The 26,860-nt window shown below is 35.3% G+C and overlaps 1 protein-coding gene and 1 non-coding gene across 3 annotated transcripts in view; one reads left to right on the top strand and one right to left on the bottom strand.

Moving 5' to 3' along the window:
- ARID2 (AT-rich interaction domain 2) overlaps window positions 1-26,860 on the top strand; it is a 188,990-nt gene that overhangs the window by 46,971 nt on the left and 115,159 nt on the right. The window lies entirely within an intron of this gene.
- On the bottom strand, window positions 6,321-6,459 carry LOC117091222. The gene has a single exon (XR_004440329.1). It is a non-coding gene; the product is annotated as a small nucleolar RNA SNORA64/SNORA10 family (small nucleolar RNA).

Genomic DNA, 26,860 nt, shown 5'->3' with positions numbered 1-26,860 from the left:
AAAAGCCCCCAAGAGATTTATTTAAAATCTTGTACTGTGGGAGTATGATCGTTTGATACTGAGGAGCTGCTAAGTTAAACAGATTCCTGAGACATGAAATCAAAGGATTTAAAAAAAAAATTCATATGCTTCTATAGAAACTTTAAAAATGGAGGCTGGTCGTGGTGGGTGATCATGCCTATAATCCCAGCACTTTGGGAGGCTAAGGTGGGTGGATCGTTTGAGCCCATGAGTTTGAGACCAGCCTGGGCAACATAGTGAGATGCCGGCTCTTTTTTTTTTTTTTTTTTTGAGACAGTCTTGCGGGGTCCTCCAGGCTAGAGTACAGTGGCGTGATCTTGGTTCACTGCAACCTCTGCCTCCCAGTTTCAAGCAATTCTTGTGCCTCAGCCTCCTGGGTAGCTGGGATTACAGGCCCACACCACCATGCCCAGCTTGTTTATTTGTTTTATTTATTTATTTAAGTAGAGATGGGGTTTTGCCGTGTTGGCCAGGCTGGTCTCAAACTCATGGCTTCAAGTGATCCACCTGCCTCAGCCTCCCAAAGTGCTGGGATTACGGACGTGAGCTGCTGTGCCCAGCCTCCGTCTCTGTTTTTTAAATGTATTATATAAAAAAGGAAACTTTAAAAATGGAAATTAGGATGATAATATATAAGAAGAGGTAGTATGCTGATAACTGCAATCATTTCAAGAAAAAAAGTCTAAAAATATATTCTATAAGTTCATAGTATAGTATATTATATAGAGATGTTCTTTTAAATAGTGGTAGAAAATAATTCCAGATTTGGATACTTATAATAGTACTGTCAGTCTATTTGAGAATTTAACTGTAGTGTAATAAGTATTAATGCTCTAATTAATTATCCATAATGACTCAATTGCCATTGAGATGATAGTGTATTGTGTATAATATATGGAAGATACAATCACATTGAATGTACGGAGCTGTGCTATTATCTATAGGTTGCAAATCTTTGGGCCTTCTTAATAATGCACAAGCAGTACATTAATATTGAGATATTTCAACTGGTGACCTTAATTTTTCTGTGTAAGTCAAATTTTTTATATGCAGGTTTTACTACTAAAGTCTTAACTTGAATCTATCCCTAATTATCTTTCAAGGTAGGTGCTACATATTTTATTCTTGCTGGTAAACTAATTTGTATTTTGTGTCAGTTTAGCTTATTATACATTAGCCTTTCTTAGCGTTGTCATAGATTATAGGGACTAAGTACAGAGACTGTTAGCTTTAAAGTTTATATTATATTCAACAAGTACAATTTTTAACAAACTGGACTATTTAGCAGTTTTACTAATAAGAATGGTTAAAACCAGCCAGGCACAGTGGCTCACGCCTGTAATCCCAGCACTTTGGGAGGCCGAGGCAGGTGGATCACCTGAGGTCAGGAGTTCTAGACCAGCCTGGCCAACATGATGAAACCCTGTCTCTACTAAAAATACAAAAATTAGCTGGACGTGGCAGGTGCCTGTAATCCCAGCTACTCGGTGGGCCAAGGCAGTAGAATCACTTGAACCTAGGAGGCAGAGGTTGCAGTGAGCAGTGAGACTTCTCAAAAAAAAAAAAGAAAAAAAGGAATAGTTAAAATCTCAGTTTATACCTGTTTCCCCTGCCCCCTGCCCCCCGCCCCCCAGAAAATGCCTTATTATAGATTTAGGATATAGATGGCAGAGTAGAGGTAACCTCTTATGGTGGTGTTAATTTGCTATTTTTCACTTTACTCCCAACTTCAGGGCATCTAACCTCATCATAAAATTTCAGGGCATCTAACCTCATCATAACTCTGGATAGAGGCCAGGAATATATACATTCTGTGTAAAAAAGAATATTCATAAGTTGAATGTATGTTAGTACTTAGTGCTGTTTTTGTGTGTATATAGATAGAGAAGGCAGAGAGTGAGAAGTAATAAAAGACTACAGAGAGAGTAATAATAAGAAAAAGACTGTATAGGGCCTAGATTGATCTATATTTGCTCAGAAGTTATATACAGTGTATGTCGTTTCCTACACAGTGTATTTACTTAGGTTAGTGAGAAAATCAGTCTTTTCAGAGTTTTGACTTAATTTTTATTTAAATTAATTTAAAATTTTAAATGATGCTTCATTTACATATTATACTTCAAAAATCATATAATATTTTATGTAATAATCCAAATTAAAATCTTTGGAAAATAATGGGCTGTTTTTTCATTCTAAAGCTGATACTTGTTAATTATAGAAAACCTGCAAACATCTGAAAAAATATCTGGAAGAAACTGTAAATCCCATGTGGACCTATCACTCAAAAATAATTACAATTAATATTTTGGTTTATTTCTTCCCAGTCTTTTAAAAAATAAAATTTTAAAATTGGCATCACTCATGTCTTTATTAATTTTTTAACCTATTATAAGCAATAACTTTTCCATATCTTTAGTTTTTAAATGATTTTAATAACTTCATATTTGTGTCATAATTTTAACTTCTTTATATTGTCATACATTTAAGTCACCCTTTTGCTTTAATATTATAAATTTTGTGGTGAACCTTCTTGTTCATAAATCTCTTTATAAATCTGTAAATCTTTATCTGTTTCTGATTATTTCCTTTTATGTTTCTAGAGGGGTAATTACTGAGTCAGGGAGTATAAATGTTTTCAAGATTCTTAATGTATATTGCCAAGTAGCCATCCAGAAACACTGATCCAATTTAACATCCAGTAGCAGTATGTAAAATGTCTATTAACATCCACTAGCAGTATGTAAAATGTCTATAAAATAACACCGTTGTCACCAGTTGGTATCATAATTGCATTTTAAAAATCTTTATTATTTCATTTGTGAAAATGTTATTTTACATTATGGTTTTAAGTGGATTATTTGAGCATTTAAAAAATCATACCTGGACTTTATCAATTTAAATTAAAATGTAATTTAGTAGAACATTGTCAACAGCCAGGAGATTTGGAAATATTTGGTCATTGTAATGGTGAGAGGGTCCATTGGGAATCATCATTTGATTAATAGACTTTCACTTGAACTTTAGGTCTTGCCTCTGATCATTATTTGGATTTTTAGAGTAATTCTCATTAGTTTTCTGTCATCTTTTAGTTTTGCCAAATCAACAAAACTTCACAGTTTTATTAAAATAATAATTTATTCAATAATATTATTGAAATAAAGCAGCTTTAAAAGCAAGAGAAAATTCATACTGAGAAGTATTTTTCTATAGAAAAATAAATCCTTGCTCATTTATCAGATTTTAGGAATGGCTGCTATAATGTAGGAATGTAAGAGCACTGCTTTGAAATTAGACTTTTTAGTAACTTACTAAGATTATGTCATTTGCTTACAATGTTTATATTGGATAAATTGTCTAACTTCTAGGCCTCAGTTTCCATAGCTATTAAATAAGATTAAAACCAGTTTCTTATAAGGATTGTGAAAGTTAATACATATAAAGTACTTACTTAGCAGATTGCCTGGTAGTTGGTAAATGCTAAATAAATGCTGGTTATAGTTTAGCAGATTTTGATAGACTTACTCATTCAACAAGTATTTACTAACCACTTACAGTGTGCCAAACACTTTGTAGACATTGCTGATACAAAGTGACAATCTCTAATATAACTTACTCTGCAGTTAGGGACGAGGGAATAGAATTTATCTTGAAAATTAGAATAACCATAAACAAGAATTTAAAAACTTGGGATAAATGACTTCTGCCTTTTGGGGGAGGAGTACTTTGCACTGTTTTGTTTTCTGTATAAGTTTTATTCATATGAAAAGTGATGTGATTAGTATCTGCTTTTTTTCATTTGGGAAACTCAAGCTGCTAGAAAATAAAGCATCTGATTTTTATATGGTAATACATGTTGGAATTAATGATACTGTAATTCATCTCAGAAGGGAAGAAGGAATTGCTTCGTTGGTAACTAAACAGCAGAGTACGTTTACATTTTAAGGTAAATTGATATAAATTATTATTATTTTTGGAGATGGAATCTCGCTCTCATTGCCTAGGCTGGACGCGATTTCAGCTCACTGCAACCTCTGCCTCCCACGTTCAAGTGATTCTCCTGCCTCAGCCTCCTTAGTCACTGGGATTATAGGCGCCCACCACCACGCCCGGCTAATTTTTTGTGTTTGTAGTAGAGGTGGGGTTTCACTATGTTGGCCAGGCTGTTTTCGAACTCCTGACCTCAGGCGATCTACCTGCCTCAGCCTCCCAAAGTCTTGGGATTGCAGGTGTGAGCCACCGTGCCTGGCTGAAATTATTTTATTTGCTTAGCTGTTAAAACTGGCCTCCAAAATTAAAGAAAAATATAACGTTTACTTTTAAGAGTAATACTTGTTTTTAAAATTACTTATGAAGTAGTTTTCCATCTCACTAAATCCCCCACTCCCATATAAACAGAGCTGAAAGAAATCGTACTACTTATTTATGTAGTAATATTATTTATTTATGTACTACTTATTTATGTAGTATAAGTATAATACTAATTTTTGTTATTAAAACAAATTATTCAAATAATTTATACAGGATGTTTGGTTAAGAAGTTTAAAAAATGAGTATGATTGATACAAATGGATTTAGTCAGACATGAAGTCATGTTGCACTTACTTAAAAACATATTTTCCTATGTGGCTTTTCAGTTGACAAAGATTTCCATCAAACCTAGCACTTAAAACAACAGGCATTTATTATCTTAAAGTTTCTGTGGGCTCTGAATCTGGGCACAATTTAGTTCTAGCTTAGACTCTAGCTAAGAGTCTCTCACAATCAATCTGTTGCAATCAAGACTGCAGTCAAGGTGTTGGCCTGGGTTTCAGTCATCTCAAAGTTTGACTAGGGAGGAGTCTGCTTTCAAACTCACTCAGTGATTGTTCACAGAATTAATTAATTTCCCTGTGGCCCATTGAAATGAGGGTCTTAGTTTCTTGCTGGCTGTTGGCTGGAGGGCCTCCCTCAGTTCTTTGCATCTCCGTGGGGCAGCTCACTGTAGGGCAATTGTTTTTCTTCAGAAAAAGCAAGTGGGAGAGAAAAAGAACAAGATGTAAGTTGAGTCTTTATGTAACCTAATCTCAGAAGTGACATCTTATCACTTCTGTTGTATTCTGATCTTAAAACAAGTCAGTAGGTTCATCCTCTACTCAAGGGGAAGGAGTTATACAGTGACATGAATAGCAGGAATCAGGAATCATTGGGAGCCTTCTTAGAAACTGCCTGCCTGAAGAGCAAAGCAAAACGTCTGCAAAAAACTAAATGTTGAGATGTTTCTATGAGCCTTAAATACAAGAGAATGGGGCCAAATCAGAGTAAGACTCCATGAGGGAGTAAGCATGGAGAAACAATGGATTGTCTGACGGCCCAGAAAATATGAAAACCCCAAAATAATCTACTTACTAGAAAATACAGTGGACTGATTTAAGAAAAGCAAGTGGAATTAGAATGGGTACAAGTAATATGTTGTAAAGTTGAAGGGGATATACATAATCTAGGGATTATGAAGTATCAAAACTATGTAGCCATAGCTCCCTTTAGGGATAAAACCCAAACTAAGAGGAAAATGCTGGAATGCAGTCCAAATTGAGCAGTACAGGGACAATAGAGATAAAAGAGAAGATTCAGATGAAAGTGGGAGAGGAGAATACAACCAGAAAAATCTGTGAAAACAAGCTGCTTTTTGAAGACCACCAAAAACAACAGAATGACCATGCCTCCATCTCGAAGTTCAGAAAAACTGATTTCACTTAAAAATTAGTAACAGAAAATGATAGAAGTGAAATCTAAGAGAAAGTTAATATAAAGGAAAAAGAAAAAAAGGAACAAAGTAATATCTTAAAGACCATGAATGCAAGTCAGAAAGACATGCCCCCAAAACAAATGAGTACTATTACCTGTTCTTTCAAAACAAGCTAAAAGAAATTAAGAAAATGTTGTTATGAAAGAAAACATAAAAATATAAATAGGAATTTTAAAAACTCAGAAATAAGGTGATAGAATTCGGAAAAGAATAGGAAAAATGTGCACACAAAATTTAGCTGGCTGTGGTGGTGCATGACTATAGTCCTAGCTTCTTGGGTGGCCGAGGAAGAAGGATTCTTGAGTCCAGGAGTTCAAGGCTTCAGTGAGCCATGATTGTGCCACTGCACTTCAGCTTGGAGACAGATCAAGACTCTATCTCAAAAAAATACATATATACAATTTCAAAAATGAGCCTCAATTTAGTGGAAATTCAAGAGTGAATAAAAAAAGCACAGGTAATGTGTAAAGCGATACAAAGTGAAGAAAGGAAATTGTTTTCTTTTTCACCCAGGATCTGTCGTGCCCTTCAAGGAGAGAGAGACCACCATAAGGCCAATCTGATGTGCCAAGGACATCTTTTCTCTCTCTCCCTGTTGCAGAAGTCAAATGGGTGAAGCCAAGTATAACTTAATTATGCAGAGCTGAGGGAAGGAAACTTTTTTTTTTGTTGTTGTTGTTGTTAAAAAAAAAAGACTGCTAAAAGATTTAAGAGAATACAATATTGAAAACAAAGATAATCCAATATATGGATAATACAGGACCCTGAAGAAAACCATGCCAAGGAAACAGAACAAATTCTAAAAACTATAATAAGACATTCTTGAAATTAAAAAAAATTTGAAACTACGTGTTGAAACAGCACACTGTATACCTAAGAATATTTACTCAGAACAATGACAACTGATATAAATGCACATAAAATCAATGAACTTTAAAGAAAAAACAATTTACTGGGCACCAGGCAAAAAGACTGAATAACTGAGAAAGAAAAAAAGTTTGTCATCCGACTTTTAAACAGCACTGCTTTATGCCTGAAGAAAATGGAATAATGTATTTAAGATACTCAAGGAAAGAAAATGTGAGCCAGGGGGTAATGTGTGGATTTCTATATAGCCAAATGAGTTTCAAGTGTGAAACCCATGAAGAATCTTATTGATGTGTTAAAAACAAACAAACACACACCTCAGGGAATGTTTTCCCTATGAGCTCTTACTGAGAATTTTCCTAGAGGATAAGCTTCAAACAAAATTACTAACAAGGTATGGACTTAAGGATTGGTGGCTAAATTTAGATACTTCCTCTGCTCTTAAAGATTCCTGAGTTGCAGACAACTTCATTGGCTCAAATCATTTCAGATGTTATGCTATAAATGTTTATAATTTGGTGATATTCATTAATATAGCAGCCTTGGAAAGGAAGAGTAATAGGCCTCTGCACTTAAAATACTTATTGTATAACCATGACACCTTTTGGGAATGGACACACTGCTTAGTTATATGTAGCAGGATTTCTTAATCTCAGCACTATTTATATTTTGGGCTGGAAAATTCTTTGTTGTGAGAGCTGTCCTGTGCATTGTATGATGTGTAGCAGTATCCCTGGTCTCTGTTTACTACATGCAGTAGGTTTCATCTCTGTTGTGACAACCAAAAATGTCTCTTCATTGCCAAGTGTACCCTAGAGGGCAAAATCAGTCCTGGTTAAAGAACCAGTGCTTTAGAGAAGTGTTAAGTATTGCTACAAAGAACCTGTTCTGTTGCATTTGATCAACCATGAAGACCCATCTTCACTTTGTAAGAGAATGAAAACCTAGTAGAAGAAATTAATCAGCCAGGGTAAGGCCATTACAGATTTGATTATATATTTCATTAAAAAATTTGTACACATATATACACATATACACCTATGTGTACATACATATCATCTGTGAGTAATTATACACTTACTAGATCAATCCTGGAGTTAGACACAGTATGCTAATTTCAAAGTATCGTATAAGATATAATAAAAATTTTATTAAGGTAATAGTAAAGATATTTTATTCCATATTTTTATATTTAGTCCTTAATCTTAAATTTTCCAAATTATTTTCAGTATTTTACATGTTAAACTTCTGTACATTTTTAACATACTGAAACCTTTTTTAAAAGAAATGTCTTCCTGATTGTAACTTGCACTACTTTTTTTTTTTCTTTTTTTTTTTAGATGGAGCTTCACTCAGTGTGTCACCCAGGCTGGAGTGCAGTGGCGCGATCTTGGCTCACTGCAACCCCTGTCTCCTGGGTTCAAGTGATTCTCATGCCTTAGCCTCCTGAGTAGCTAGGATTATAGGTGTGCACTACCATGCCTGGCTAATTTTTGTATTTTTCGTAGAGATGGGGTTTCACCATGTTGGCCAGGCTGGTCCTGAGTTCCAGGCCTCAAGTAATCCACTCGGCTCCGCCTCCCAAAGTCCTGGGACTACAGATGTGAGCCACTGCGCCCGGCCAACTTAGTTGTTGATATACAGGAAAGGCATCTTACCAGTGCTTGTGGTTTATCAGAATATAAGAAAAATACTTACAAGTATATAAGAAAGGCACATCAAATTTTATCAATTGAGTACTCAGTACTTGCTTAGTATAACTAAACCCTTAAAATATGTTGATTATGTTTTGGTCAGATTATCATTGATCATTACCTGCTAGCCTTCCGGTAAGTACCAAGTCTTGCAAATGTAATGGATGTATTTTCACCAAGATAAGGAATCTCCACTTTATCTGTTATAATTTTTCTTGGAAGTACTTTACTTGGATTGGTTTGAAGGGCTTCACCATAACTCTGCTTTTCAGGCTTTTAAAAATGGAGATGATTGCTGCTGACTGAATTTCCTAGGGCAGTATTTCACCAACTGCCTGTAAGATATGGATAGGTTTGTGGGTGGGAGTTTCAGATAGGATTTGTGAATCTGACAAAAGCTGCTTATTGTATCCTATAGATTCACAATGCGCATTAGCATACTTTAAGTGCTCTTAGCTAAAGGAACCTGTTTAAACCTATATTTCTCAGAGTTAATTGATATGGAATCCTTTTATGGTACAGTATCTATTAAGATTTTGAAGAACAAATATTTTGTGGGCCAGTTGGGGAAGAACAATTCTAGTACAAGATAAAACTTGCTGTTTCCTCAGTAACTGTTAAATGACCAGTAAAGGGGAGGTGTAAAAAGTATTAATATAAAAGTTACAGAGAATTAAGGGGAAATTTTGAGGATAAAGGAGGGACACTGGTAAGTTTTTTTTAAAAAGAGAGTAGATTTAAAACGATGACACATGAGAAGGGCTATAAATTGGAATTGGATTTGGCATATGCTACAAAATTTTATAAAAATAGAATATTCACTAGCAAATGTAGTCTAGAAACAAAGTAGAAAACACAAATGTACAACATTAAGTATCAGAAGAACACATAGCTATAAATATGGAGGCGATTTAAAAAATGAGAAACCTGTAAAGTAAAACTAATACTAATAAATTTGAATATCTGAATCAGGCTGGGTGTGGTGGCTCATGCCTGTAATCCCAGCACACTGGGAGGCCGAGGTGGGTGGATCACCTGAGGTGAGGAGTTAAAGACCGGCCTGGTCAACATGGTGAAACCTCGTCTCTACTAAAAATACAAAAATTAGCTGGGCGTGATGGCGAATGCCTGCAATCCCAGCTACTCAGGAGGCTGAGGCAGGAGAATCGCTTGAACCCGGGAGGTGGAGGTTGCAGTCAGCTGAGATCGTGCCATTACACTCCAGCCTTGGCGACAGAGCGAGACTCTGTCTCAAAAACAAAAATTTGAATCAAAATTTACTCTTTTTAATGTGCTTGATGTCATACATACTAACAAGTGGCAGAACTAGGACTTGAACTAAAGTCCTTTTTGTCAACAGTGTCTGCAGGCTCACCTGTTGGGCTCTATTATTTCCCTAGTGAAGAGATAGTAAACCTCAGGGAAAAAAACTTAAGCATTGAAAAATGGGCTGGGTGCAGTGGTTCATGCCTGTAATCCTAGCACTTTGGGAGGCTGAGGCGGGTGAATCACTTGAGCTCAGGTATTGGAGACCAGCCTGAGCAGCATGGCGAAGCCCCATCTCTACTAAAAATGCAAATAAATAAATAAATAAATAAATAAAAATAAATTAGCCAGGGGTAGTGTCACGCACCTGTAATCCCAGCTATTGAACTACTGGGGAGGCTGAGGCACGAGAATTGCTTGAACCTGGGAGGCAGAGGTTGCAGTGAGCCAAGATCACGCCACTTTACTCCAGCCTGGATGACAGACTAAGACTCTGTCTCCAAAAAAAAAAAAGGTAAAATTATTCTCATGATTGAAAAAAAAATCCAAAGCTTAGAAAAGGATGGAAAGTAGTCTGATTAATTTTGTAATAAAATCTGCCCAAGATTATTTCAAAGTTTAATCTAGACCAGCTTTAATTATGACTATCAATAACTAAATATGAAATTAGCTAATTCAGCAGCACTACAATGAAGAATTTATTGTAACATGTAGGAGGTTATGTTAGGATTATTGAAAATCAGGTGTGAAAAAATTTATGGTCATCTCAGTAAATGAGGAAAATAAATTGATAGAGTATTTAATCAGAAAACAAACATTATGCTCAATGGTGAAATGTTAGAGCAGTGGTCTCCAACCTTTTTGGCACCAAGACAGTTTTTCCACAGACTGTGGCACGGGGACGGTTTCAGGATGATTTAAACGCATTACATTACATCATTAGATTCTCATATGGAGCATGCAACCTAAATCTCTTGCATGTACAGTTCACAGTAGAGTTCACAGTCCTTTGAGAATCTAACGCCACTGCTGATCTGACAGGAGGTGGAGCACAGTTTCGCTGGCTTGCCACTCACCTCCTGCTGTGCAGCCTGGTTCCTAACAGATCAGTCAGTACCAGTCTGTTACCTGAGAGTTGGGGACCCCTGTGTTACAGTCCTTCCCACTGCAGTTGGAGAGATGATATGATAATTCTGTTTTATCTTTTTAAAAGAACGTTGCTTTGGAAGACAGTGCATAAGGGAAAAATGTATAAATATTGGAAAGATTCTGTGGTTTGATTTGTCTCCACCAAAACTCATAATAATAGTTTAATCTCCAGTGGGGCAGTGTTGGGAGTTGGGGTTTAGTGGGAAGCATTTGGGTCACGGAGGGTAATTAATAGACTAATGACTTCCCTTGGGGGTTGAGTGAGTTCTGCTCCGGGAATGGATTAGTTCCCAGGAAAGTGGGTTGTTATAAAAGTCAGGACACCCCTCTGATTTTGCCTCTTCACGTCTCTGCTTCTCCCTTTTGACCTTCCACCATGTTTTGGGCTAGCACAAAATCCTGCACCAGAAGCTAAACAGATGCTGGTGTCATGCCCCTTGAATTTCCCATCCTGCAGAACCATTGGCTAAATAAACTTTTTTTCATTATAAATTACCCGATCTCAGGTGTTCTGTTTTAGCAACATTAAAGACAAAAGAAGAGAAAATTATCACTACTTTTACGTTAAACAGGAAAGCAAAGAAACAATGGGAAAACTATTGAACCTAATGAGAGACTTCTATAAAGTGGACAGAATCCAAAAATATAAATATGCAAAAAAGTTTTTATTTAATTTTGTTTAGAGTCGGGGTCTCACTGTGTTGGCTGTGCTGCAGTGCAGTGGCGAGATTGTAGCTCACGGTAGCCTCAAACTCCTGAGCTCAATCAGTCCTCCCACCTCAGCCTCCTGAGTAGCTGGGACTACAGGCATGTACTGCTGTATCTGGCTAATTTATTTTTATTTATTTATTTATTTATTGTAGAGATGAGGATCTTGCTATGTGGCCCAGGCTGGTCTTGAACACCTGGCCTCAAGTGATCCTCCTGCCTCAGCCTCCTGAGTCACTGGAATTATAGACACAAGTCACAATATCCAGCCAAATATGCAAAACTTAGTATCTACTATTTTAAAATATGATACCAGCAATTCCAATTAAAATTAATAGAAAAAAGATCCAACTTATAATAATATCTAAGAATAAACACAATGAGAAACATGTAAGACCTATATAAGAAAAACTTAAATGAAGTTGCGGGCAGTGGCTCATGCCTGTAATCCCAGCACTTTAGGAGGCCGAGGCGGGTGGATCACCTTAGGTCAGGAGTTCGAGACCGGCCTGGTCAACATAGTGAAACCCCGTCTCTACTAAAAATACAAAAGTTAGCTGGGTGTGGTGGTTGGCAACTATAATCCCAGCTACTCGGGAGGCTGAGGCAGGAAAATTGCTTGAACCCGGGAGGTGGAGGTTGCAGTGAGCCGAGGTGGCTCCACTGCACTCCAGCCTGGGCGACAGAGCAAGACTCTGTCTCAAAAAAAGAAAAAAAAAAAAAAAAAAACTTAAATGAAACTATGAAACAATGTAAGCTATCACTACATAAATGAAATGTGTCTTATTCTTGATTGGGATGGCTTAATATTTAAAATGATTACTAATTCCTTATATCGACTTGTAAGTTTAAGGTAATTTCAATTGAAATTTCTTAGCGCTTCTCAGTTACTTTACTGTTTTCTAGTAGTTAGAAGAGTACCTTCTACATAGTTGACACTGTATGATTTGCTTTTTGAATTAATGAATGAAAATTTATTCCAAAGAAATGACAGGAAAAATATGCAAAGATGTATGTACATAGATATTTATGGTAGTCTTGTTTGTGTTAGCAGAAACACTAGAAGCAGTCTAAAATGTCCATTAAAGGGTGACTTAGAATGCTGTGCTACTACTACTGAAAAGTAGTGTGAGCTATAAATACAACACAGTACATAACATGTATGTTAGCATATGAAATGAATATGTATGTGTGTGTAGGTATGGGTTTTGAGTATGACGGAGGAAAGATTAGAACAGTCATCCTCAAACTTCAGCTGCACTTGAGAAAACACAATTTAAACCAAAACAAAAAGCAACAAAAACAAACAAAAAGTGGGGCCTTAGTGTCTAGGCCCCACTCCCAGAAATTCTGATTTCATTGCGCAGAAATAAGGCCTAGGCATTGGATTTTTTTTTTTTTTTTTTTTTTGAAGTCTGTAGGTAATTCCAGTGTGCAGTTAGAGTTGAGACATTGGTCTAGAGATATTTGCACTAGGCTGGCAACAGTGACCAGTTCTCAGTGGTGCAAGGTAACAACCCACTGCTTCCCCAGCAACTGGTAAAGGACCAGTGGGGGAGACATCTGAAAAGTAGTCATTTCATGAGGGCATTAGAAAAAAAATGCTAAGAGTAAGGTAAATTCTTACTACCTTTTAACCCATTTATCCCTAGTGTTCCATTATTGGAACACTAAGCATGTGGGAGTTATTTATATCTTGCTCAAGGACACTGCCAAGGTCTGATTGCAGAAATTCAAAAAATTGCAACCTCTCTCATAAATGGGTTAATTTGCTAAAATTATTGAAGTGACTAAAGTAAGGAAATGAAAAATTTATGTGCCAAACTTGGTCTTTGGTTTCCATATTTTTCAAGGCAGACTGGTCAATATATGGGATAAAATATTTCAGCTTCAAATAAGATCACCATATAAGTAAACTATGCTTTTTGCTTTATTGAGTCAGAGATTCCTTGTGTATTTGATTATATGATTGTAAATTAGTTATTTGCACCTAGTGATCTTACATGTTAAGGCTACTGAATACTATGTAATAAGTTAAAAAGATTACTAAAAAAAAAAATCTTCATGAATATGTATAACCTATTATCTGTATATTCTTTGAGGCATTAAAGCCAGGGAAATGGGACAACTTAGTTATAACTTACAAAATGAAAAATAAATATTTGGAAATTGCCCAATATAACATTTATAAATTATAACACTGATTCTCTATAATTTTATTTAACAAATACATATTGGGTGCATCTATGTACTAGACAATTAAGATGACTTTAAAATGTTATGGTCAGGCATAATCCCAGTACTTTGGGAGGCTGAAGCATGAGGATTGCTTGAGCCCAGGAAGTTGAGACTAGCCTGGGCAACATAGCGAGATCACATCTCTACAAAACATTTAAAAAACTAGTCAAGTGTGGTGGCCTGTGCCTGGGTACTAGCTACTGGGGAGGCTGAGGTGGGAGGATCGCTTGAGCCCTGGAAATCAAGGCTGCAGTGAGCTGTGGTTGTGCCAATGCATTCCAGCCTGGGCGACAGAGCAAGACACTGTCTCAAAAAAAAAAAGTTATATCCGCCCCATTCATGTTTTACTTCTTCATTTATTCAGCAAATATATACTATGCTCATTTTGCCTAACATTATAGATAAAATTTCTGAGTCCATTTAGGTCAGGTTTTTGAATTCTAACTCTACCCCTTCCTTCCTAGCTTTTTGACCTTGGGCAAGTTACGAGTCTTTGTGTATCTCATTTGCCTCTCCGTAAAATGGGAATAATAATAGAACTGGTCATAGAGCCAGCACTATTATACGTATAAATATGTGCACAGAATAGTGCCTAGCTAAGTAAAAATGACTGCCCATTAAATGGTAGAAACTAACATAAAACACAATACCTGTCCTCTAGAAGCTCTCCAGGAGTGTGATGTATGAATAGTTCCAATGCAGTGTCATCAGTGCATTTGTTTACTTACTACTACATTTTGAATTATTATGCTTTGTGTCCACCAATCTTCATTTTCTTTTTTATAATCTAGATTAATTTCTACTGATAAATTTTAAAACCCAGTTGAAAATTGTGAGGTGCAGTGGCTCACGCCTATATTCCTAGCACTTTGGGAAGCCAAGGTGGGTGGATCACTTGAGCTCAGGAGTTCGAGACCAGCCTGGGCAATGTGGTGAAACCCCATCTCTACAAACATTACAAAAATTAGCTTGGTGTGGTCCCAGCTACTTTCAGGGGGCTGAGGCAGGAATATCACTTGAGCCCAGGAGGTGGAGGTTGCACTGAGCTGAGATCGTGCTACTGCACTCCAGCCTGGGCGACAGAGTGAGACCTTGTCTCAGAAAAAGAAAAAATTGTGGAATATTTAGGTTTTGATTAATTCTTTGTAAGATGAGTATCTTTTGTATTTTGTTTGATGGTTTTGTTTGTGATTGTAATATTCTTGACTAATTCTGAGCAAATCACATAGGAAGAAAATATTATTTGTATTTAAACTCTTACCTTTCTATAGAGAGCCAGTTTACACACAAATATTACCTAATTCCAACAGTTGTTATTATCCATAATGTTATTCATTTTTTCAGGTGGGGAAATTATGGATTTAAAAGGTCGTGACTTGCCTAATACCATATAGCTCGTTAAGAAGCTAATACTTGGAGCCTATATCTTTCTGTTATAATAAATTATGAATAAACAGCTGAAATTTGTATTAGACATAAGAAAGGAGAACTTTGTTCTAACCAGAGACTTTTCTATCAGTCTTTCAAATGAAGAAGCCTCTCTTCTTACTTTCTTGTATTTTCTTGCCAGAGTAGAGGTGATAGAAAATAAGGTAAAGGCAGTAAAATATAGAGACAGGAGCACAGAGTGCCCTAAAGTTAAACAAGTTTGAATCCTAATTCTATCACTTAACTAGCTTTGGCCTCAGGTAAATTATTTAACTTCTTCAACCCTCAGTTTTCTACTTACTAAAAGGTTTTAGTAATACTTGCTTCGTAGTGTTTACTAATTGGTAACTAGTATCATCATCATCATCTTTCATTATGTTAAATGAGAGGATTCGGTTAGGATTGGTGTTTTCCGTAAGAAGCACAGAAATCTTTGCCTCTCTTCCTGTGATCAGGGAGAATGATTTTCCCTGCTGATTTATGTGGTAGTGAAAGAGCAATGAACTATGATTTAGAAGGCCTAAGTACAATGCCCCTGGGTTAGTGGGAAAAAAACCTTACACAAGTTATTACAGATTAAGTATCCCTAATCCGAAAAGCTCCAAAATTGGAAACTTTATGAATGCCAACGTGACACTTAAAGGAAATGCTCATTGGAGCATTTTGAATTTTCAGATTAAAGAAACTCGATAGGTAAGCTTAATGCAAACATTCTCAAAAAATGCAAAGCACCCCCCCCAAATCCAAAAAAAAGTTCAAACTCTGAAATAGTTTTGGTCCTCAGCATTTTGGATAAGGGATACTCAACCTGTAGTACTTAGGTCGTATATTTTATCACCTTTAAAGTAGAAATACCCTTAAAAAAATCCAGTGAAATAATAGATTTACTATGTAGGGCAGTGGTCCCCAACCTCTGGGCCATGGACCAGTAGTGGTCTGTGGGAAAATTGTCTTCCGTGAAACCAGTCCCTGCTGTCAGAAATGTTGGGGACTGCTGATGTAGGCTACAGAGAGGGTCATATTTCAAAAAACCTTTATTTAATGCCCAATATTGAATAGCTCTGTGAAAGAATACTGTCAATCTCTAAGGGACTGAAAGTTACAATCCTTTATATACTATTCTGTGATTCATATTTATAAATATAATTTTAACTGTACACATTTTTTCTCTGTAATATATAGCTTTTTTATTTCCAGTTCATCTATCAATGAAAAACAAAGGTAATATGTCCTTTGATTCTTTTGGTTGCTTAAAGTAGAGGACAGATGTAGCCTAATGTTAAGAAACCTTAAGAAAACTACATAGAACAGAAAGGGTATGGATTTATCCTTATAAGTGTGGGTGACTAGTCTTTAAGGCAAAATTTGAAATACACATTCTGACATAATATGACAATATGATTTAATATTTGTAATCAGTATTGTCCTATAAAATATGAAAATGATCACTGTAAATGTGGATGATATTAACAAGGATAGTACTTTTCATATCTTTTATTCTGTGGAACTTGTGTACAAGTTTGGAGAGAGTAGTTGTGTAAGGAAAGGACCTCTTTTGAAAGGGAGAAATGAGTATCGTTATGGAAAATAGTATGGAAGTTCCTCAAAAAATTGAAAATAGACTACTGTATGATCCAGTGATCCAACTACTGGATATATGTCCAAAAGGAAAGAAATCAGTATGTTGGAGAGGTATCTGCATTTCCATGCTCATTGTAGCATTATTCACAATAGCCAGGATATGGAATTAACAACCTAAGTGTCCATTGACAGATGAGTGCGTGGAGAAAATGTGGTATGTACACACAGTGTAATATTATTCAGCCATAAAAAGAACAAAATCCTGTCATTTGCAACAGCATGGTTGATCCTGGAGCACGTTAAGTGAAATGAGTCAGGCACAGAAACACAAATACTGCATGAACTCAATTACATGTGGAACCTAAAAAGGTCACACTCATAAAACAAAATAGAATGGTGATTTTCAGAGGCTGGAAGGTGTGGAGATGGGGGAGATGTTGGTCAAAGGTTACAAAATTTTAGTTAGTAGAAATAAGTTTCAGAGATCTGTTTCATATCATACTGACTATAGTTAACTATGTATTGTATACTTGAAAATAAGAGTGTAGATTTTAAGTGCTTTCACCACAAAAAGTGATAAGTATGTGAGATATTGTAAATGTTAATCAGTTCATTTTGGCCATTCCACAATGTATACCTATTTCTTTTCTTTCTTTTTTTATTTTTTTTTTAAGACAGGGTCTCCCTCTGTCACCCAGGCTGGAGCACAGTGGCACAATCGCAGCTCACTATAGCCTCAAACTCCCAGGCTTAAGTGATCCTCCTGCCTCAGCCTCCTGTGTAGTGGGGACTGCAAGCATGCACCAGTATGTCTGGGATAATTTTTGTTTAATATTATTATTATTTTCTTTTTGGTAGAGATGGGGTTTCGCTGTGTTTCCCAGGCTGATCTCAAACTCCTGGGCTTAAGTGATCCTCCTGCCCTCGCCTCCCAAAGTGCTGGGATTATAGGCATGAGCCCCTGTACCTGGACAGACGTGTACATACACATATTTCAAAAAATGTTATATACTACAAATATATATAACATTTGTCGATTAAAAATAGAAAATATATCACTGCTATAATGCCTTTACTAATCTTATTTTTAAAATATTTAAACCTTTTCTTTAAACTGTAAACTTTTTAAATGAATAGACATAAAAGTAGGCTGTTAGTATATATTATCCTAATTAAGCTTCAGAACAATTATATTAAGATAGGGATCCTTATTCTCATTTTACCTGTGTGTCAGAGTCACTTGGAATGGACAAAGCTAGAATTTAAGCAAGATTTAATTGATTCAAAGGTCTTCTCTTGGGTTCCTACCCTGCCTATTAGAATATATTTTCACTCCTTTTGCTTTTCTAATCTGGCAAGCATTCATAGGGCACATTAAGCATTCATTCATTCGTTTCTATTTAAATTGACAGATAGGATTTTATGTTTTTGTCGTTTACAACATACTGTTTTGAAGTATATGTTCATTGTGAAATGGTTAAACCTAGCTAATTAATAAATGCATTACCTCACATAGTTATCATTTTTATAATATTCAATGTTTAAAAATAGAACTTTAGAGACACCATTTGTCTTTGATTCTATGTTACTTTGTATTATAGTGAACATGAGCATTACTATTAATGCTATTAATTGATAAGTTGATGCTATTTTTATTAATATTAGCAGCTACTAGTTATTACATGCATAGCAACTCATGCCTACCTCAGTACACAATCTAATTTACAACAAATCGATTAGGTAGATATTATATCTGTTTTACAATGAGGATTAGATAAATTATCAAACCTCAAGATCATGTATCTGATAAATGGCAGCATTGGGATTCAGTTCTAAGTTTGATTTCATTATCCATATTTACACTCTTTAAGCATATTCTATGACCCTGATGTATCTTTATTTTATAAAGAAATTTAATGATGATTTTTACATTCATACTTATTTACAAGTGTCAGTGAAATGATCTATACTTTGATTAGGAAGTAGACTACAATTTGATTAAGAAGTATTACAGCTGCCTACCCCCTACCCAGGATATGAGAGTTTATAATACTCCCATAGTGAAAAATTTTAAGGAAATTTCTTTTGTATTCCCCAAACTGAAGGTATCTACCACCCTTTTTTCTTTCCCAGCAGTGAGAGATGGAATTCTGAATTCTGAAAAAAATAAATATTACATAAAGTATTTCAAACTCTGTTCAAGAATTTGGAAAATAAATTTAAACTTAAACATAATCTTTTATGAGAGTGTGAATAGATGCTCACCTGTCCAAAAGCAGTTTCCTTTTAAGATAATGTATATTAAATAAATGTGCTGAACTGTTCTAATCTAATGGATCAAAAGGACTTTTTCATCCTACAAAGTAATGCACGTCAAAATGTAATCTGTTCATTTGCTCTTAATTAATTCTTCTGACCTGATGTTCAGACAAGCCTGATAATCTATTATATTATTAACTCATCTGACAAGCATTTAATAAGGGCCTTTTATAAAGATCAAAATAGTGGATAAGTTTATGAGTTCTTTAAATAGGCAGTGTGGATTCAAATCCTGGTTGTTAAATTCACTACCTTAAGCTTCAGTTTCCTTATCTGTAGAATAATGACAACCTGTGATGCCCAGCAGAACATTTCTTCCTTCTTACTCAGATGCCCCTTGGGACTAGATGTGTAAGGTTAATTCTTTGTTTGCCTAGTAGAAGACTGTGGTGCATTTTGGATTATATTTTGTCTGTGAGATCTTAGGTTGGTTCTTCAGATGTTAGCCTTCTACTGGGGCAATATTACTTTTTCTGTGTTTATTTGTTGTTATTGACTTCTAATATAATTGCATTGTTGTTGAAAGATGTGGTCTGTGTGATTGTAGTTCTTTGATATTTATTGAGACTTTCATTATGGTCTAGTTTTAGTTTTTATAAATGTTCTTCATATGCTTGAGGAGAATATGTATTCTCTAAATGTATATTAAATTAGCCTTTATAACCATTCTAGTCTTCTGTAGCTTTATTAATTAATTTTTTTGGTCTGCCTGAATTACCAATACATAAAATAAATGTGTTAATCTCCTACCACAATGGATTTACTAATTGCTCTGTGTTATTCCAGTAACTTTTGCTTCAGTATTTTGCAGCTATTTAATACTTACAAGTTTTTCAGAAGTATCATGTATTTCTGGATATTGAACCTTTTATCATTATAATGTGATCCTTCTTAAACCACGTAATATATTTTTTAAAGCTATTTTGAAGGATGGGTGTAGTGGCTTATGTCTGTAATCCTAGCACTTTTGGATGCCGAGGTGGGAGGGTTGCTTGAGGCCAGAAGTTGGGAAACAGCCTGGGCAACAAAGCAAGCTCCTCTCTTAACAAAAAAACCAAAACAAAACAAAACAATTTTGTCTCTTATTAATAGAGCAACTCCCAATTTATGTGATGCGAATGGAAATGATATAACCTTTTCCATTCCTTTAACTGGAACCTTTCTCTATACTTATAAATTAGATGTCCTATAAATAGTGTATTTTTCCATTTTTAAATTATTCAGTTCTATTATCTATGAACTCTAAAGTTTATTAGTACTTTTATTATTTGCAAATGGTGGTATATTTGTACTTGCTTTTACTACCTTTAAATGTTTGTTTGTCTTTTTTATATGATGCTTAAAAAATACCTGTTTTAGTTTTTTATAGAATCAAAGAATTGTTTCTGTCTCTTTTATGCCTTATGATTCTGTAACTTTAATTTTTTATGTTTATATTTGTATGATATAGATTCAATGTGTTGTGTTCTTCCAGTTTAAAAAAAAAAAGTTGGAATTTGGATTTGAACTAAATTTAGCAAAAACTGACACCTTTATAATATTAAGCCTTCTAACTCATGAAAAGTTTAAATTGTTTATTTGGTTCTCTCAGTACTGTTTTATGATTTTCTTTTTAAGGGTCCTGTACATTGTTCTTTGATTTATTCCTAGATACTTAATTGTATGCTTTTATTTTATGTTTGCTGTTATATGTAGAAATATAACATTGTATCCAGCAATCTTGCTGAACTCCTTTATTAATGATAATAAATTAGTAAATATGTCTTTAAATTCTTTTGAATTTCTTACTGCGGAATGCTGTTGTTCACAAATGTCAATTTTATTTCTTTCATAAAAACTTTATCTTGGCTAGCATTTCTAGGACACCGTTCAACAGAAGTTGTGGTGACAGGCATCTTTGTGGTGTTTCGTGTTCTAAAAAAACTTCCATCATTTAGATATGATTTTTTTTTAAAATAATTCCCTTTATCAAATAAGGAAATTCTGTTCCTACTCTGAGAAGAGGTTTTTCTTTGTTTTCTTTTTTATCTATTTATTCGTCAGTGAACGCTTGGGCTACTTCTTCCTTTTGGCTATTGTGAATAAAGCTGTTAAGAACATGACTGTACAAATAATCTTTTGAGTCCTTTTTTTTCATTTATTTAAAGGTGTTTACCCACAAGTGAAATGGTGGATTGTATGGTAATTCTATTATTAATTTTTTGAGGAGCTGCCATGCTGTTTCCCATAGTTGGCTATACCATTTTATATTTCCACCAACAGTGCACAAGGGTTCCAGTTTCTTCACTTTCTTGCCAGCACATCTTCTGTGTGTGTGTGTGTTTTTTTTTTTTGGCAGCAGTCGTAATGGTGTGAAGTAGTAGCTGTGTTTTCTTTTAATTGAAAATAGATACTGAATTTTATCAAATACTTTTAATGCATCTATTATAATATGATTTGTCTTCCATATTTTTTAATGTGGCAAATTACATTTTTAAAATATTAGGACAACCTTAAATCCTGGTATAAACAACTTTTTCGTAAAGTTTTATCCCTAATATATCTTCTTGTATTTGATTTGGTAATATTTTGTTTACAGTCTTATAACTGTCTGTCTATTAATATATGTGATTTGGCCTTTTCTTTTTCTGAAATGTCCTTGTTAGGTTTTAATATCAGGGTTCTGATGAACTCTTCTCCTTATTTTTGGAAAAGTATATGTAAGATTGTTGATTGATTGATTGATTGAGAAAGGGTCTCATTGTGTCATCCAGGCTGGAGTGCAGTGGCCCAGTCATGGCTCACTGCAGTCTGGACCTCCCTGGGCTCAGGTGATCCTCCCACCTCAGCCTTCCAAGTAGGTGGGACTCACAGGTGTGCATCACTGTGCCCGGCCCAGGTTGTAATTTATTTCTCAACTATCTGCTATAATTCCCACCAGTAAGGAAGTCATCTATGATCTAGTTTTATTTGTGGAACAGTTTGTATTACAGATTGAATTTCTTCAGTAATTATAGCACTAGTCAAATATTATAGTGGCAGCAGGAACTATAATTAATGTCCCCTCTTTCATTCTTAACATTGGTAATTAGTGCACTTTCCTTTCCACCCCCATCAGTCTCACCAGAAAGTAATCAATTTTATTCGTGTTTTCTGATAAACTACTTTGTCTGTGTTGATTCTCTATATTAATTTTCTGTTTCATTGATTTCTGCATTTGCCTTTTATTCTCTTCTACTTTAAAACCCTTTTGACAAGATGGATGCTCATAATTCATTTTCATTCTTTTTAATATTTTTGTTTTTGGGACTGTACATTTCTGTCTTTTTTTTTTTTTTTTTTTTTTTTTGAGACGGAGTCTTGCTCTTTCGCCCGGGCTGGAGTGCAGTGGCCGGATCTCAGCTCACTGCAAGCTCTGCCTCCCGGGTTTTACGCCATTCTGCTGCCTCAGCCTCCGGAGTAGCTGGGACTACAGGCGCCCGCCACCTCGCCCGGCTAGTTTTTTGTATTTTTAGTAGAGACGGGGTTTCACCGTGTTAGCCAGGATGGTCTCGATCTCCTGACCTCGTGATCCGCCCGTCTCGGCCTCCCAAAGTGCTGGGATTACAGGCTTGAGCCACCGCGCCCGGCCCATTTCTGTCTTAAGTACTGCTTTTAGCTTGTTGCCACAAGTTTTGCATGTTCTAGTTTATTATGATTAAGTTAAAATGTTTTTCTACTTTCTACAATATTAGGATTCTTTGTCCTTGGGTTATTTCAAAATATACTTCTTAATTTCCAAACATGGGAGGATTTCCTAGCATTTCTGTCATTGTTACCTAATTTGTATTGTGATCAGAGAACATAGTATGTATGATCCCAATTGTTTGAAATTTATGACTTAATATATGGTACATTTTTAAATATATTCTATCCATACTTAAGTATATGGTGCGTTGTAGCACAGAGTTCAGTGTTTTGTATACAGTATGTCCATTAGTGCAAGTTTGTTAATAATACGGATAAAGCCATATCCTTACTGGGTTGGTTTGTTTCTTCAATTATTAAGAGAGAGAGGTTTTAAAAATGAAACTATGACAATCATTAATTATGGACTTGTCTTTTTTTTAGTTGTGTCAATTTTGCATTCTATATTTTGGGGCTCTTACTAGGTCAAAGGTGAAATGATATCTTCCTGGTCAATTGTTTTCTAAAATTAGTTAAATATAGTATTATAAAATTTGCTTTATCTTTAATAGAGGTTTTTATGTTAAAGTGTGTTATCTGATATTAATATAGCTATATCAGCTAATTTGGTTAATTACATTTTAAAATTTCAACCTTCTGGATAAAAAACATATACTTGAATTTTTAAAGTGTAATTGGAGGATCTTTTTTAAAAAATTGTTTAGTCCGTTTATATTTAATACGGCTTGTGATGTATTTGGGTTTAAGTCTTATTTTGGGCCGGGAGCAGTGGCTCACGCCTGTAATGCCAACACTTTGGGAGGCTGAGTCAGTTGGATCACCTGAGGTCAGGAGTTTGAGACCAGCCTGGCCAACATGGTTGAAACCCCATCTCTACTAAAAATACAAAAATTAGCTGGGTATGGTGGTAGGCGCCTATAATCCCAGTTACTTGGGAGGCTGAGGCAAGAGAATCGCTTGAACCCCGGAAGCAGAGGTTGCAGGGAGCCAAGACTGCACCATTGCACTCAAGCCTGGGCAACAAGAGTGAACCTCCATCTCAAAAAAAAAAAAGTCTTATTTTGTATTTTTATCTCTCTTTTTTATAATTTTTTTCTCTTTTTTATCTTGTTTGAATTAACTGAGGAATTTTTTCATCTTTATTCTTTTTTATTAATTTATTATTTACACTCACCCTTGACTTATCAATGTCTAACACTTGATACTTTTATCCCTTTCCCATAAATCGAAAGACCTAATTGAAAGACCTTAGGGTACTTTATACGTGTGACTGCCTTTATATAACTATGTGTGTGTGCGCACATGTGTGTATATATATTTTATATATATGCTATATATGTCATAGCATTGTGTATTTCTATTGTCTATATTTAAATCCCAGAGGACAATATATATACATATGTATCAGCAAGATATTCTACACATATATTTTTTTTCATGGCTCTTTATTACATCTCCATAACTCCATTTATAAACTTAATCTTTTAGTGCAGGTCTGCTGGTTTTTAAAAAAAGGTCATTTGTTTTTTAGGAAATATTTTTATTTTTTCTATTCTTGCATTTTTGAAGCAAATGTCTTGTTTTTCCTCTGAATACCTTTAATAATTGTTTTCATCTTTGGTTTTTGATACCCCTATGTTATAAGCAGTTATGAATTTTTAAAAATTTACCTGGGGTTTTAATCTGTGTTTGATAATTTCAGCATCTGGAGCACTTTTGAGTGTGTTTTTACGGAAGTCCCTTTATCCGTGGAGGGTTTGTTCTAAGACCTCCAGTAGACACCTGAAACTGCAGGTAGTATAGAACCCAGTTGCCGTCAATCAGAACACATTTCTATTCATCTTCCACCCATACACTTAATGCCTTTTCCATCTTAACTAAGCACTTACCACACACTGTGGCCATAATGTTTGCAGTTTGAGGTGCAACAGCAAAACTACCAGTGTATTTTTCCTTCTTCACAGTATCAGGGATGGAATATTTGTTCTTTTCATAGAGCTCAGCAACCTCAGCATATGATTTTTTCTTATTAATTTTCAAAAATTATTGGAAAATATGAAGAAAACATCTTGCATAAATGACCTACATTGGAACCCTTTGCTCTCTTTATTTCATGGAATTTCTAATGAATTTTGAAGGGATACAGTAATGGAGGCACAGGTAAGTGTATAATTTGCTGAAATAAGACTGGTGAGATTCAGACAAATAGGTCATCACAGAAGTAATAGACCTGGACTCAGTGTTAGGAAAACTAGTCTTTAGGTCTGGTCTCCGGTAGTTAGGGCTAATTGCAGCACCAGGGATAGCTCCCAATGTGTTCTTTTTTGTAAGGGTGTTATCCTAACGGTAGAGGGCATTTATCTTGCGTACTTTAATTGGTTAAACAACCCTAGCTTCCCTGATGGTAAGATATTTTTCTTTTTCATTTGGCCAGAGCATTCAGTTTTACTATCTGAGGTCAGAAAACAAAGTGTGGTTATTAAATAATGAATCTCATTTATAAATTATGTGGTAGAACTGACTCTGAAAAATTTCTAATACTCTGTTTACCTAGCTATTATTTTTGTCTTGAATAATTTAGCATGGTGATACTTTATGCCCCCAGCCCCCTCAGCTTTCCGGGGCACTTTCCCCACAAGTTTCTTTCTTTCTTCCATTTCACTCTAAAACTTACTATCTTGTAATTGTCCACCCCTGTCCTTTTTTTGGTGTGGAATTTTTATATTCTGCAAGGTTTTATTTATTTTTTATTTTTTATTTTTTTAACCTGGAAGAGTTCTTATTCAAGAAATATAAATACATTTTATAATAATTTTAGAAATAAATTCACATATTTATGAAGGGTGGTATTTAGTATGGGAGTGTATTGTATCTTTTGCACCCTCCATGTGCCAGTATCAAAGTCCCATCTAGAACACTGACCCTGTAGGGGATCATTTCTACCCATTGTACAATCACCTCAAGTCTACTCCTGTTCTCATGAGGTTGCTACTTTCTAGCTGATGATACTATGCCATAGGAGGCTCTGGATATCTTATGATAACTCTCTTATATTGTCAGTTTTTTCTTGTGGTACTCTGCTTTCTTCCTCCATCTTCCTTTTTTTCCTCCCTATTCCTTTATCCCTTCCTCCTCTTTCATACTTCCCAGTTTATTTCCTTCGTGTGTGTGTGTGTGTTGTGTGTGTGTGTGTGTGTTTTTGACGGTGTCTCGCCCCGTTGCCCAGGCTGGAGCGCAGTGGTGAGTGGCATGATCTCAGCTCACTGCAAGCTCTGCCTCCCGGGTTCATGCCATTCTTCTGCCTCAGCCTCCCAAGTAGCTGGGACTACAGGCACCCACCACCGTGCGCAGCTAATTTTTTTGTATTTTTAGTGGAGACGGGGTTTCACCCTGTTAGCCAGGATGGTCTCGATCTCCTGACCTTGTGATCTGCCCGCCTCGGCCTCCCAAAGTGCCTCCCACAGCGCCTGGCCTCTCTGTTCTTTTCTTTTTCTCCTATCTTGTTTGCTCTTCTCTTCTTTATTTTCTTCTCTTTATATCCCTCCTTTTCCTTTACCTGCCTTTCCTGTCCACTTCCTGTCCTTTCCATCCTCTTTTTTTCTAAATTAAAGTCTCTTTTCCTATGTAACACTACTACTGCCTCAATAAATGACCACATCCTCTCTTTTATTCCTACAAAAGCTGTTTTAAATATTTGTTATTTGTTTAAATTCCCCAGTCTCCACTCCTGTCTACTGTACTCATTTTAGGTATCTTCCTAATGTACTGAGAAAATAGAAACTGACATTTAGGTTTCTTTTTTAAACTACTTTCTCTACCACTTAAAAAATGATTCATATCTTAACTAAGTTTTTCTCCTTATTCAGGACTCCGGAGGAATAACTTCTCTATGTTTACTCCTTTTTCCTTGATAGATTTTTTTTACATATATATTGAATATATTTTACATATATTCACTTACAAATATTTTAAATAGAATCATACTGTATGATTTTTTTCTAATTTTTGCATAGTATCTAAAATATTTTTACATGTTAATACGTATTCTTTTACACCACTATTTTTATGGGCCACATGGATTTTTCTAGCAGAAAACTTAGTGTAGCAGTTCCCTGTTTATAGTTAGGTTGTTTTTTTT

The sequence above is a fragment of the Trachypithecus francoisi genome, unplaced genomic scaffold (assembly GCF_009764315.1).
Source record: "Trachypithecus francoisi isolate TF-2019V2 unplaced genomic scaffold, Tfra_2.0 Lachesis_group11, whole genome shotgun sequence".
NCBI lineage: Eukaryota > Metazoa > Chordata > Mammalia > Primates > Cercopithecidae > Trachypithecus > Trachypithecus francoisi.
This window is presented reverse-complemented; position numbering and strand designations above follow the sequence as displayed.